Source organism: Eptesicus fuscus, chromosome 7 (genome assembly GCF_027574615.1).
Source record: "Eptesicus fuscus isolate TK198812 chromosome 7, DD_ASM_mEF_20220401, whole genome shotgun sequence".
Taxonomy (NCBI): domain Eukaryota; kingdom Metazoa; phylum Chordata; class Mammalia; order Chiroptera; family Vespertilionidae; genus Eptesicus; species Eptesicus fuscus.
In genome coordinates this window covers 2,244,315-2,258,745 of record NC_072479.1, presented here as the reverse complement: position 1 = coordinate 2,258,745, position 14,431 = coordinate 2,244,315, and the positions used below count along the sequence as shown (strand labels likewise).

The following is a 14,431-nucleotide window of genomic DNA, read 5'->3' as shown; positions in this document are numbered from 1 at the left end:
AGATTCTGTCTTTTCTCTCATTTGGGGGTTGTTTCTTTGTTTCCCCACCTTAATTGTCTTTTTGTATTTGCTTCTATGTATTAGCTAGAACTGCTATGCCTCCCACTCTTTGCGGGATTATCTTATGTAGAAAGTGCCTTGAGGGGTCCAGTGGTGTAGTTTCTTTGTTCACCTGAGCTAGATACTCTAGAAATGCCTGTTATGTATATTGTCTGGGCTCTCAAGTTGTAATCTGGTTTTGATTGTTGATGTCTCATTTGTGTGGGGGATCTCCCCTCTGACTTGCTGCCAGTGAGGTTCAACCCCATTGTTGTCATGCCAGCTGTCCAGTGATCAAGGACTCCTTAGCCCAAGGCTGTATCTGGCTTGAGTCTCACACCTTGGTTGACCCTGTTCTGATCTGTACTTCCTTCTCCTATGAAGCTGGTCCCTAGGTGTCAGCTGCATGCGCTTGGGTTTCCACTGGCTTTTGCCTTGCTGAGCAATCTGGGATGGTGTCTGCAATATGGACCCAAACTTCTATTTCTGACTAATTAGATCAGGCAAAGACTCAAAGCCTCCTGACAACCACCTCTGCCTGCAGACTGATTGAATTCAGTCTGGAATAGTCCCAAGCAATCGTCCACAAGTGGGGTGAGAGATTTTCCAATAGAATGAAACAATAGCTTTTGCCTTGAGGCTAATTGTTATTTTCAATCTCTTAATGGGCCTCAGAAACTCCACACCATGAGGCAAGGGATTTTCCAGTAGGATGGGTAAACTGTCTTCCCCCAAGCAAAAATGGCAGGATAGCAAAAGTTTGCCTGAGAAAGATGACCTCTGCAGCATGGGGGAATGACTCAGCATAGGATACTGGAGTTTCTGCCTCCCAAGCTTTAACCCCAGATCCCACAGCCCTAGCTTCTGCTCACACAGCTCCAGTCCACTCTGTCTTCTCTCTGCCAGAGCACAAGGTGAGTGGCTGCACTCAAAATGCTGTGTGTTGGCTATTTAAGAGAGTGCCTGCATTTCCAGCTGTCTCTTCCTGGAAGACATCAACCCTGCAGTTTTTCATAGCCAGATGTATGTGGACACCTTTCTCAGTTCTGGTGCTCTCTGCTGGATAGCCCATCCTGGGGATTAGACCCCAGAATTCTCAGTCACAAACCCCACAGCAGAGGTATTTCTCTGGAGCTTCAGCTGCTGTTATGGGAGTCTGGCCAGCCCTTTCATGCCTCTGCCTTTCCCACCAGTGTCTATGTGGTCTCCACTTTCCATCCTTGGTTATCAGGGTTCTTCCCAGCTAGATCTCAGTTGTTTCTTCAGGCTGGTTCTTCTGTATTTTAGTTTTAATTCAAATTTGTTCCTGGGAGTGTGTCTATGAGCTTCCACTTACTCCGTCACCATTTTTAATCCTGAGTATAATAGTCTTAAAGAGCTTCAGAAATGTTTTGTAGGTCTATTTTTAAATGTAATTAATTTGGGGACATGTAATAAATGTATTTTATACACAATTTCAAGGCTACAAACAGAATAGAGTGAGGCAGTCCTCCTCCCACTCAGACACCCAGTTTATCCCTGAACTCCTGAACTCTGGCACCGTTGTGGGTCCAGGGATACAGTTAAGAATGCCCAACACATGCACTAACTGGTTTGGCTCAGTGGATAGAGCATCGGCCTGTGGACTGAAGGGTCCCAGGTTCGATTCTGGTCAAGGGCATGTACTTGGTTGTGGGCACATCCCCAGTAGGTGGTGTGCAGGAGGCAGTTGATGGATGTTTCTAACTCTCTAACCCTCTCCCTTCCTCTCTTTAAAAAAAATCAATAAAATAATTTTTTAAAATAGAAATATTTAAAAAAAGGAATGCCCAACACATATACAAACACACTTGGATGGATGTTTCCTTTTTTATTGTAGATGGTGAATGACTATGCCTATGGTTCTGCACCTTCCTTTTGTTCCCTTCCAAGATCTTCAAGATTATTCTAAACCAGTTGCCTCTTCCTTCTAATGTCTGCATATTATGCTATACATGAATGTATTGTTTTTTATTTAACAATTGCTTTATTGATGAATATTAAGTTTGTTTCTAGGCTTTTAGTATTTTTTAAATGCTGCAGTGATTTCTCTTGGGCATATACTATTTATGAGAAATGAGTAGTACAAATTCACAAAAGTAGAATTGCTGGGACCAAGAGAATGTGCATTTTGAATTTTAATGCTTATATTCACGTATAGGCTGTATTTTTCTCTTCCCACTGACAATGAATGGAAATATCCATTTCCCCACATCCTTGCCAATATAGTGTTATCACATTTTGAGATTTTCTAATCTGATAAAAACACTGTGACAGTTTTAACCTGTGTTTCTTTTGATATGAGAGGAGTTGACCATCTTTTTATATCATGAGTGTTTTGTACTTCTAATTTTCCAATCTCTTTGTAATGTTCTTTAATTATTTTTTCACGCTTTAAAAAATAATTTATAAAAAATATATTTTTATAAATTATATAAAAATAATTTAATTTTTTATGAAGGAGATAAAACCCATATTTTATCTTGCCAATTTTGTGTATGTGTAGTTGATACTTCATTAATGGTGCCTAGTGCCATAAAACTTTTTTTATTTTAACAAATTAAAATTTATATTTTAATGGCTTCTGGATTTATGTGATACTTATAAAACCTCCCCATTCAAGATTATAAACAAAAAAAAATCTCAATTTTAGCACTTTAATGGTTCACGTTGAAGTGTTTAAAGATTTGTTTGGAATTTGTCTTGATAAAGGAGTGACATAGGGTTTACACAACTTATTGAATAAGGCAGCTTTTCTCCACTATTAAACAATGGCCTTTCAGTAAATTCTTTATTTCATATTTAGTTCTAGGTTCTGGATTACTTTATTTCCAGTTTGAAAATATTTTAATTTCTGTAGCTTTGTTATATACATTAGTTCCCTCTTATCCATAGGAAATACATTCTAAGACCCCCAGTGGATGCTTGAAACTGCAGATAGAACTGAACCACATAGCTGTTTTTTCCTATATGTACACACTTTTTCACTTAAATTAAACACTTTATGGCACCCCTTTGTCATATCTGAATTATCAGCATAATTACTATAGTGCAGTGGTTCTCAACCTTTCTAATGCTGCGAACCTTTAATACAGTTCCTCATGTTGTGGTGACCCCCAACCATAAAATTATTTTCATCGCTACTTCATAACTGTAATTTTGCTGCTGTTATGAATTTTAATGTAAATATCTGTGTTTTCCGATGGTCTTAGGCTCTACAGCAGCAGTTCTCAACCTGTGGGTCGTGACCCACAGGTTGAGAACTGCTAGCAGGGTCACCTAAGACCATCGAAAAACACAGATATTTACATTACAATTCATAACAGCAGCAAAATTACAGTTATGAAGTAGCGATGAAAATAATTTTATGGTTGGGGGTCACCACAACATGAGGAACTGTATTAAAGGGTTGCGGCATTAGAAAGGTTGAGAACCACTGCATAGTGCTTTGAGGCTATTGTCTATGTAATAACCAAGGTGCTATTAAGTGACCAATGGGCAGGTAGTGTACACAGCCTGCAGACATTGGAAAAAGGGATGATTCATGACCTGGGCAGGATAGATTTCATCACAGTACTCAGAAAAACAGTCAAGTACAAACTTATAATTTATTTAGTTCTGAAATTTTCCATTTACTATTTTGAGGCTGAGATTGACCACAGGTAACTGAAACCATGAAAAGTAGGACCACAGATGGGAGACTATTGTAGTTTAATATCTGGAATATATTAAACTACATCTTTCCTAGAATTTTTCTGGAAGTTACTGTGCACCATGAGGTTCCTCTCTAAGCATATGAAGTGGCTGGAGAAGCTGCCCTTCTGTATCTTCTCCTCACTATCAGAGTTGCTATGGACCTTCATGATTTAAAATACTATCCCTTTCTCCTAGCAATGCAGGGCCAAAGGAAATGCTTTGATGTTCAGAAAAAAAAGTTCATACAAAAATGACTAACAAAAACAGAATCTAAGGTCTCCACAGTAGTCTGATGGTCCAAAGCTTTCAGGACACAGGGCTCACTAGTTCAGGACATTTAGGGCAATGTGGCTCCCTGGCAATTAGGGTTTTTCTACTGTCACATGAATCCTGGGAAGTGATTAACATATAGACTGAAACACAACTCTTCACTGCTCCATGCCTTAAGCACATTTCCTCCCCAGTGCAAAAGAAAGAAGTGGAATTTGAGAGTTACCTAATTTTAATTCATATATATATATATATATATATATATATATATATATATTCATAACTAGAGGCCAAGTGCACGAATTCATGCACAGGTGGGGTCCCTTGGTGTGGCCTGTGGGGATCTGGCTGAAACTCACAGTCCAATACCACCTGCTGCTCCTGCCTGCCACTCCTGCTCATCCTGGCCCTGCTGTGCCTGCCTGCCTCGCACTCATACCCAGTCAATCCCAATTGGGAGAAGCTTGCACCACCCACAGCGGTGCTCTTCAGCCATGAGCCCTGCATCTGGCACTCGTCCTGAAGGGTGTATATATAAAATAGAGACCAAAAAACAAACAAAAAATAAAAATAGAAAAGATCAATGAAACCAAGAGCTGGTTCTTTGAAAGGATAAACAAGATTGATGAACCTTTAGCCAAGCTCACCAAGAAGCAAAGAGAGAGGACCCAAATAAATAAAATCAGAAATGAAAAAGGTGAAGTAACAACAGACCTCATAGAAATACAAAAGATTAAAAAAACACTATGAACAACTCTATTCAACAAAATAAGTAACCTAGAATAAATGGACATATTCCTGGAAAAACACGACATTCCAAAACTCAATCAAGATGAGTAAAAAAAAAAACTCACCAGGCCCACAACTAAGGAGGAAATTGAAGCAGTAATCAAAAAACTTCAAGAAAATAAAAAGCCCTGGGTCAGATGGCTTCATGGGGGAGTTTTACCAAACATTTAAATAACTAAAACCTATCCTTCTCAGATTATTCCAAAAAATTCAAGAGGAAGGCACACTATCAAGCTCTTTCTATGAAGCCAGCATTACCCTAACCCCAAAAGCAGATAAAGACACTACAAAGGCAAAAAATTACAGGCCAATATCCCTGATGAACATAGATAGATGCTAAAATCCTCAACAAAATTCTAACAAATTGGATCCAGCATTATATTAGAAAGATCATACACCATGACCAAGTGAGATTTATTCCAGGGATGAAGGATGCTACAATATCTACAAATCAATAAATGTGATATATCACATAAACTAATAGAGAGATAAACATCACATAATCTTATCAATTGATCCAGAAAAGACATTTGACAAAATCCAACATCCATTCTGGATAAAAACCCTCAGCAAAGTGAGAATAAAGCAATCATAATTCAACATAATAAAAGCCTTATATGAAAACCCTACAGCCAACATCATACTCAATGGACAAAAACTAAAACAATTTCCCCTAAGAACAGAAACAAGAAGGTATGCCCACTCTCATCACTCCTGTTAGACATAGTACTGGAAGTACTAGCCGTTTCGATCAGACAAGAAGAAGAAATAAAAAGCATCCAAATTGGAAAGAAGTAAAATTGTCATTATTCACAGATAATATGATATTGTACATAGAAAACCCTAAAGACGCCATCTACAAACAACTACAAGTAATAAATGTAGCAGGATACAAAATTAAAATCCAGAAATCTATGGCCTTTTTATACAACTAGTGGCCCAGTGCACGAAATTCATGCACATTAAAAGGGGATTAATTACAGGAAATAATTAATATTATTATTTGTCCTTTATGTATAATAGAAGTGTCAGAGAAAAAAGAAAATTAGTAAAATGTATATGAAAATCTTCTTCCTGTCAGAGTCTGGGGTGCACCATGGGACCCAGAGTTAAGTCCCCACCCATCCACATGCACCTCAAAATCACATGAGACCCAGATCCAGCTGGCCCCTGCCCCCATTGGGCTAGATCCAGACCTGGCCAGTCCCGACCTTGTCAAGCCCCACCAGGCAGGGGACATAGCCTCAGGTCCCATGGCCCAGAGCCAGGACAGAGGGTGTGGCCTGAGGTCCCCCAGCCCAGATTGGGGCAGGGTGTGTGCCTTGAGGTCCCCTGTCAAGCCCCGCTGGGTGGGGGGCATGGTCTGAGGTCCCCATCAAGCCCCCCCAGGTCGGGGGGCACAGCCTCAGGTACCCCGGCCTGGCACTGGGAGTGGGGCACAGCCTCAAGTCCCCTGCCAAGCCCCACCGGCAGGGTGGTGCCTCCTCAGGTCCCCTGTCAAACCCTACTGGGCAGGGAGCGCAGCCTGAGTTCCCCTGACCCAGCACTGGGGATGCACCTTGAGGTCCCCCATCAAGCCCCGCTGGGTGGGGAGGTTGGTCTGAGGTCCCCTGTCAAGCCCCACCTGGTGGGGGGCATGGCCTGAGGTCCCCTGACCTGATGCGGGGGGAGCAGCCTAAGGTCCCCTAGCCCAGCACCAGGATGAGAAGCACACCTTAAGGTCCCCCGTCAAGCCCCGCCAAGTGGAGGGCATAGCCTCAGGTCCCCTGGCCTAGTGCTGGGGTGGGGGACATGGCCTGAGGTCCCCCGGCCTGTCAAGCCCTAAGGGGGCGGGGGAGGGTGTAGCCTCTGGTCCCTGCTGATTGCTCATTAAGGCTCCTTATGGGAACTTGGCTTCAGCTGTGGGTGCAGCCATCTTTGTGACAGAGTGATGGTCAATTAGCATATTCCTCTTTATTAGATAGGATAATGAACTCACAGAAAGAGAATCCATAAAAAAATCCCATTGATCATTGCAACAAAAAAGTTAAGATGTCTAGGAATAAATTTAATCAAGAAGGTAAAGGACCTGTACTCAGAAAATTATAGGACACTGGAAAAAGAGATAGAGGAAGACATAAACAAATGGAAGAACATACCATGTTCATGGATTGGTAGAACCAACATCATTAAAATGTCCATACTACCCAAAGCAATCTATAGATTCAATGCAATCCCCATTAAAATACCAATGGCATATTTTACAAGTTCCTGTTCTTAGGGGAAATTCATCTGGAATAAAAAAAGACCCCAAATAGTTGCAGCAGTCCTGAGAAAGAAGAAAGTTAGAGGGATCACAATATCAAGCTATATTACAAAGCCACTGCTCTCAAAACTGTCTGGTACTGGCAAAAGAACAGAAATATAGACCAGTGGAACAGAACAGAGAACCCAGAAATCGACACAAGCCATTATGCTCAATTAATATTTGACAAAGGAGGCATGAACATACAATGGAATCAAGACAATCCTACCTAATAATAGACAAATATGCAAATTGACCGCACCGTAGCTATGCCCAAGCCACGCCCACCAGCCAAGCCACGCCCACCAACCAATCAGGACAGGTATGCAAATTATCCCAACAAAGATGGCCGCTGATTTGCATATCAAGACAGCTTAGAAAGAAGCCAAGAGATGCTGAAGGGAGCAAAGCTGCGGAGAAGCAAGCAAGCCGGGGGGAGGAGAAGGGAGGAGCGGAGGCGGGGCCTGGGGAGAAGGAAGGCGAGGGGGGCGGGCTGGCGGAGAAAGCGGGCCGGGGGACAAGGGAGGAGCGGAGGCGGGGGGGGGGTAGAGTGCAGCAGGAAACCCTATTGCAGGATTTTTCCTGCAATGGGAATGCTAGTCTCTTCAATAAATGGTGTTGGGAAAATTGGACAGATACGTGCAAAAAAATGAACTAGACCACCAACTTACACCACACACAAAAGTAAACTCAAAATGGATAAAGGACTTAAAAGTAAGCTGGGAAACGATAAAATTCCTAGGAGAAACTATAGGCAGCAAAATAGTGAACATTTATTGTAGTAATATCTTTACTGATACAGCTCTTAGGGCAATGAAAACTAAGGATGAAAATAAACAAATGGGACTACATAAAAATAAAAAACTTCTTCCCAGAAAATGAAACCATCAACAAAACAACAAGAAAGCCCACTGCATGGAAGAACATATTTGCCAATGTTATCACCAATAAGGGTTTAATCTCCAAAAGGTATAGGGAACTCATACAACTTAACAAAAGGGAGATAAACAATCCAATAAAAAATGGGCAAAGGACCTGAATAGACACTTTTTGAAAGAGGACACACAGAAGGCCCAGAGATATATGAAAACATGCTCAAAGTCAGTAATCATCTGAGAGATGCAAATCAAAACAACAATGAGGTACCATTTCAGACCTGTCAGAATGGCTATCATCAACAAATCAACAAACAATAAGTGCTGGAGAGGATATGGAGAAAAAGGAACCTTCTCGCCCTGCCGGTGGGAATGCAGAATAGTGCAGCCACTGTGGAAAACAATATGGCATTTCCTCAAAAAATTAGAAATGGAACTTCCATTTGGTCCAGTAATCCCACTTCTAGGAATATATCCCAAGAAAACACAAACACTAATCAGAAAAGATATATGCACCCCTAGTTTCATAGCAGCACAATTTACAATAGCTAAGATTTGGATACAATCTAAGTGCCCATCAGCAGACTAGTGGATTAGAAAACTGGTGAATCTACACAATGGAATACTACACTGCTATAAAAAAAGAAGGAATTCTTACCATTTGCAACAGCATGGATGGAACTAGAGAGCATTATGCTAAGCGAAATAAGCCAGTCAGATAAAGGTAAATATCACATGATTTCCCTCATTTGTGGGATACAATGAACAATATAAACTGATGAACAAAAATAGAACTAGTCATAGAGCATTGAACAGACTGTCCAACTTATGAGGGAAGGTGGGTGATGACAGGATAAGAGATCAAAGGATTTGTATGCATGCATGGGACCATAACCAATGGACACAGATAGGAGGTGGTGGTAATGGCATGTGCTGGGGGTTGGGGTGGCTGGGGAGAGGTCATTGAGGGAGAAGGGAGACATATGTAATACCTTAAAAGCAATAAAGAATTTAAAGTATAGAAGAGCAAAGGTGCATGACATTTGTGCACGGGTGGGGTCCCTTGGGGTAGCCAGCAGAGGATGGACCCTAGCCCACGCCCCTAGCCTCACAGTCCCAGCTCGCACCCCCAGCCTCCCAGCCCTGCAGCCCCGCCTGGCACCCCGTCTTGGCCTGGCACCTGCTGCTCACTCCACCCACAGCCGCTGCTGCTTGTCGCTGTCTGCAGGGCGACCAGGGGGGCAATTGGGTCCCCTGCTTGCACCTGCCTTGGCCTGGCACTGTCCGCTCACTTGCTCCACCATCCTGCCAAGGTCCCACTCTCGTCAGGGCCCATTGGGGTCACCAGCACCTCCACTGCCACCTGCTGACAGCACGGCACACCGAAGCCCATTTTCCACACCACCCCTTGGTGGTCAGCGAATGTCAAAGTGAGTGGTTGAACTTCTGGTTGGTCGAACTCCTGCCTGAGGGAACAATTGGCATATTAGCCTTTTATTATATAAGATATATATATATATATATATATATATATATATATATATATATATCTCCATTACAGTCTACAATGGGCATAGTCCCCATACACATAGAATTTATGACCCAGTAGGCCAGTTGGGAATACAGATATTGAAAAAATAAATACAGAGTTACAAATTTTAAATGCTATGATGCAAAACAATATAGTGTAATGGATAACTGCAATATTATAATTCTATACTCAGCAAAATGTTGATTTTTTATTTATTTATTATTTTTTTAAATTACTTTCTTGATTAAGGTATCACATATTTGTCATCAACCCCCCCCCCCATTCCCATCCCAAATCCCCCCCCCACACACACACACATACCCCCATCCCCCTGTTGTCCGTGATCACTGGTTAGGCTCATATGCAAGCACACAAGTCCTTTGGTTGATCTATCTCCCTTGTCCCCACCCTCCCCTACCTTTCCTCTGAGGTCTGACAGTCTGATCAATGCTGTTCTTGTTCTTCAGTCTATGTTGTTCATCTTTTCCCCTAGATGAGTGAGCTCATGTGATACTAGGAATACACTTATAGGAACCGAAAATGAGACAAGCAATAATGGTTATGCTGAGAGGCAAATGAATCAGTCTATAGTGAGTTTCTTTCTGGGCCAACAGTTCTTTTGAGTCCCGATTTCTATGTCCAACAGTTGTTTATGTGTACATAACAGCAATGATATTTCAGTTCTGGATGGTGGACAAATGGTGGTAATGCAGGTCCGACCCTCTCTGGTTTGGTCCTGGGCAATCTGCAGTGACGCACATCTGCTGACTGCTAGTATGGCAAGGCATGGTCAGCGTCTTCCATCTCTGGACTGTTTCTCTTCTGACTTCATGGCTGGAGCACTCCTGTCAATTCCTCTCTGTTGCAGGCATCCACATGGTCTCAGAGTTGTTTTCTGAAAATATACAAACATATTCTCGACCAAAAGTTAATAAAGGAATATTTTCTATAAATTTGACTTGCGATCCTTTTTCATTTTTTTGCCCAAACGGTTTTCCTTTGGCTTGTTTTGACACCATGTATGTTTTACCTGGGTGTCTTGCCGTTAGCATTACAAATTAAAGTTAATTTTCTAAAGTAAAAATTTTCTAGATTTAATTTATTTACAGGATATTTTTCCTTACATGATATTCTTCTACTATCCCCCCTTTTTTGGTTTAAATATTGGGAGGCTTTTGGAAATTTTATGCTGCAATCTTGATAGCTTTTAAATTTTACTTTTTTGCACTAAAATGTGACTGCTTTAGGTTCATTATATGTTACTCAATTTTACCATGAGATGAACTACCAATAAAAATTTTAGTTAACACCAGGACCGGTTTGGCTCAGTGGATAGAGCATCGGCCTGCGGACTCAAGGGTCCCAGGTTCGATTCCGGTCAAGGACATGTACCTTGGTTGCAGGCACATCCCCAGTGGGAGGTGTGCAGGAGGCAGCTGATCGATGTTTCTAGCTCTCTATCCCTCTCTCTTCCTCTCTGTAAAAAATCAATAAAATATATTTAAAAAAAAAATTTAGTTAACACTTTAGGAACAGCTTTTTTGTCCAGTACAATTGATTTTTCTAGAGTATTTGCTTATTTTATTGGCCAATTTAAATTAGTCTGAAAACTTGACTACTATTTTACTGTCAAATTTAATACTCTAACAACCATCTTGTTTTACCCTGTAATTATTAGTGGAGAGGATTATTTGCCTTCTTGAGTAGACCCTGAGCATTCCTGGTGCTAGGCTGGATTTAGATATCATAGACCCCAGTTCCCCGGATCATGGGTGCAAGACATCTCCATCAAGTCTTGTTGCAGTGAGAGGGCGTCTGCTGTCGGCCAAGTCTCTGTTACCTGAGTCCCGATTTGAGCTGGGCATGTGAAGCTGAGCAGCCATGGGGGCAGGAGATCTCCTTCAGCAGGGGTGAGGGTTCAGGCCCCTTCAAACTTGGGGGGGTGAAGGTCTGTGCCCCACCTCTATTGAAAATGTTGATTTTTAAAAAAGATTAAATAAAGACATGCTTACTAAGATAAGTCCTATATAATAAAGAGGTAATATGCAGATTGACCTTCACACCCTCTCACAAGATGGCTGCCCCCATGTGGTCAAAGATGGCCACCACAAGATGGCCAGCAGGGGATGGTAGTTGTGAACGATCAGGCCAGCAAGGGAGGGCAGTTGGGGGGTGACCATCAGGGGAATGCAGTTGGGGCGAACAGGCTGGCAGGGGAGGGCAGTTGGGAGGACCAGGCCTTCAGGGGAGGACAGTTGGGGGCGACCAGGTCTGCAGGGGAGGACAGTTAGGGGAAATTGGACCATCAGGGGAGCAGTTAGGCATCGATCAGGCTGGCAGAGGAGTGGTTAGAGGGTTATCAGGCTGGCAGCCAGGTGAGCGGTTGGGAGCCAGCAGTCCCGGATTTTGAGGGGGATGTCCAACTGCTGGTTTACGCCCTGTCTAGGAGTCCCAGATTGAAAAGGGTGCAGGCTGGGTTGAGGGACACCCCTCCAGTGCACAAATTTCATGCACCAGGCCTCTAGTACTGGAATAATTAGGAAAAAATATGGGCATAGGACCTAAATAGATGACTCTCCAAAGAGGTCAAATGAAAAAATGCTCAAAGTCACTGATCCTCAGAGTGATGCAAATTAAAAACCTATAAAAATTTTATCTTATTTCTTAACACATTTCCTCTGCATATCTGAAAACCAGTGTAATTATATTGCTTATTCAATTTATCTACTGATGTCAAATTAATTTGACATAAATTTTGCATGAATTTTTACAGTTTTTTAAATCAATGTAAAATATTATTCCATGTAGGAGTAGATATAATTTACTTACTTAGCTTGTCAATATTAGACATATATTTTATTTTCCCCCTTTTTATATAAATATCTGTTATAGTTTAGATTATTTGTGATCTGAATAGTATAAATGCTGTAAATTCAGATTCAGGCGATAGCTTATACTTTTACTAGAGGCCCAGTGCACGAATTTGTGCACCAGTGGAATTGCTTGCTCTCGCCTGCAGAATTGAGCCAAAACCAGATCTCTGACATCTCCTGAGGGGACCTGGATTGTGAGAGGGTGTAGGCCAGGCCGAGGGACCCCCATTGGTGCATGATTGGGCCCGGAAAGGGATGTGGAAGGTTGGCCACCCGGGGAGTGACTGTGGGAGGTCTCCAGGTGGTCAGTGCATGTCATAGCATCTGGTTAACTGGTTGACTGTCAGCCCCTTGTGTTCACTGCATGTCATAGTGAGCAGTTAAGCGGCCTTAGCATATCATTAGCATATTATGCTTTGATTGGTTGAAAGGATGACCAGATGACCGGACACTTAGCATATTAGGCTTTTATTGTATAGGATATTCCCAAGAGTGAAAAAAAATGTAAGGAAATTTAAAGTTTTTTGATGTCTATTTCACACTGTTTTCCAAATGTTGTGAAAAACATTGCCTTATGAGTGTAAATAATAAGATTATTTCATCATACAACCATCAACATTTAATAAACATTTTTTGATGTCTAATTCACACTGTTTTCCAAATGTTGTGAAAAACATTGCCTTACGAGTGTAAATAATAAGATTATTTCATCATACAACCATCAACTTGTAGTTTTACAACTAAAAATTTGGTTTCTTTCTGAATGTGAATATCTTTGTTTCTTTTTTTAAATGTCTTTATTTATGAAGGTATTACATATGTGTCCTTATCCCCCCATTACCCCCCTAACCCCCCCACTCATTCCCTCACCCACTTGTTTCCTGTGTCCATTGGTGGGGTTTATATGCATGCATATAAGTCCTTTGGTTGATCCCTCATCCTTCCCCCCACCCTTCCCTCTAAGGTTTGATGGTCTGAAGGATGCTTCACTAGCTCTGGATCTATTTTTGTTCATAAGTTTATGTTGTCCATTATATTCCATAAATAAGTGAGATCATGTTATATTTATCTTTCTCTGACTGGCTTATTTCACTTAGCATAATAGTCTCCAGTTCCATCAATGCTGTTGCAAATAGTAAGAATTCATTCATTTTTACCAGAGCATAGTATTCCATTGTGAAGATGTACCACAGTTTTTGTGTTTTTTTAAATGTACTTTTATTGATTTTTTTACAGAGTGGAAGGGAGAGTGATAGTTAGAAACATCAATGAGAGAGAAATATCGATCAGCTGCCTCCTGCACACATCCCAATGGGGATGTACCCACAACCAAGGTACATGCCCTTGACCCTTCAGGCCACAGGCCGATGCTCAATCCGTTGAGCCAAAATGGTTAGGGCAATGTACCACAGTTTTTTAATCCACCTATCGGCAGATGGGCACCTAGGCTGTTTCCAAATATTAGCTATGGTAAATTGTGCTGCTATGAACATAGGGGTGCATATGTCCTTTCTGATTGCTGTTTCTAGTTTCTTAGGATATATTCCTAGAAATGGGATCACTGGGTCAAATGGGAGTTCCACTTTTTTTTTTTTTAATATGGAACGCTTCACGAATTTGCGTGTCATCCTTGCACAGGGGCCATGCTAATCTTCTCTGTATCGTTCCAATTTTAGTATATGTGCTGCCGAGGCGAGCACGGGGAGTTCCACTTTTAGTTTTCTTGAGGAAATGCCATACTGTTCTCCACAGTGGCTGCACCAGCATGCATTCCCACCAGCAGTGCAAGAGGGTTCCTTTTTCTCCGCATCCTCGCCAGCACTTGTTGTTTTTTGATTTGTTGATGATAGCCATTCTGACAGGTGTGAGATGGTATGGCATTGTCATTTTGATTTGCATCTCTCGGATGGTTAGTGACTTTGGGCATGTTTTCATATATCTCTTGGCCTTCCTTCTGTCTTCTTTAGAAAAGTATCTATTTAGATCCATTGCCCATTTTTTGAATGCGTTGTTTACCTTCCTTTTGTTAAGTTTTATGAGTTCCCTGTAAATGTTG

General features: G+C 41.6%; 1 non-coding gene across 1 annotated transcript; it reads right to left on the bottom strand.

The window, feature by feature from the left end:
- Window positions 1–13,968: 13,968 nt before the first annotated feature.
- LOC129149924 (U6 spliceosomal RNA) lies at window positions 13,969–14,075 on the bottom strand. Its single transcript, XR_008556709.1, has one exon. It is a non-coding gene; the product is annotated as a U6 spliceosomal RNA (small nuclear RNA).
- Between the last annotated feature and the right edge of the window lie 356 nt (window positions 14,076–14,431).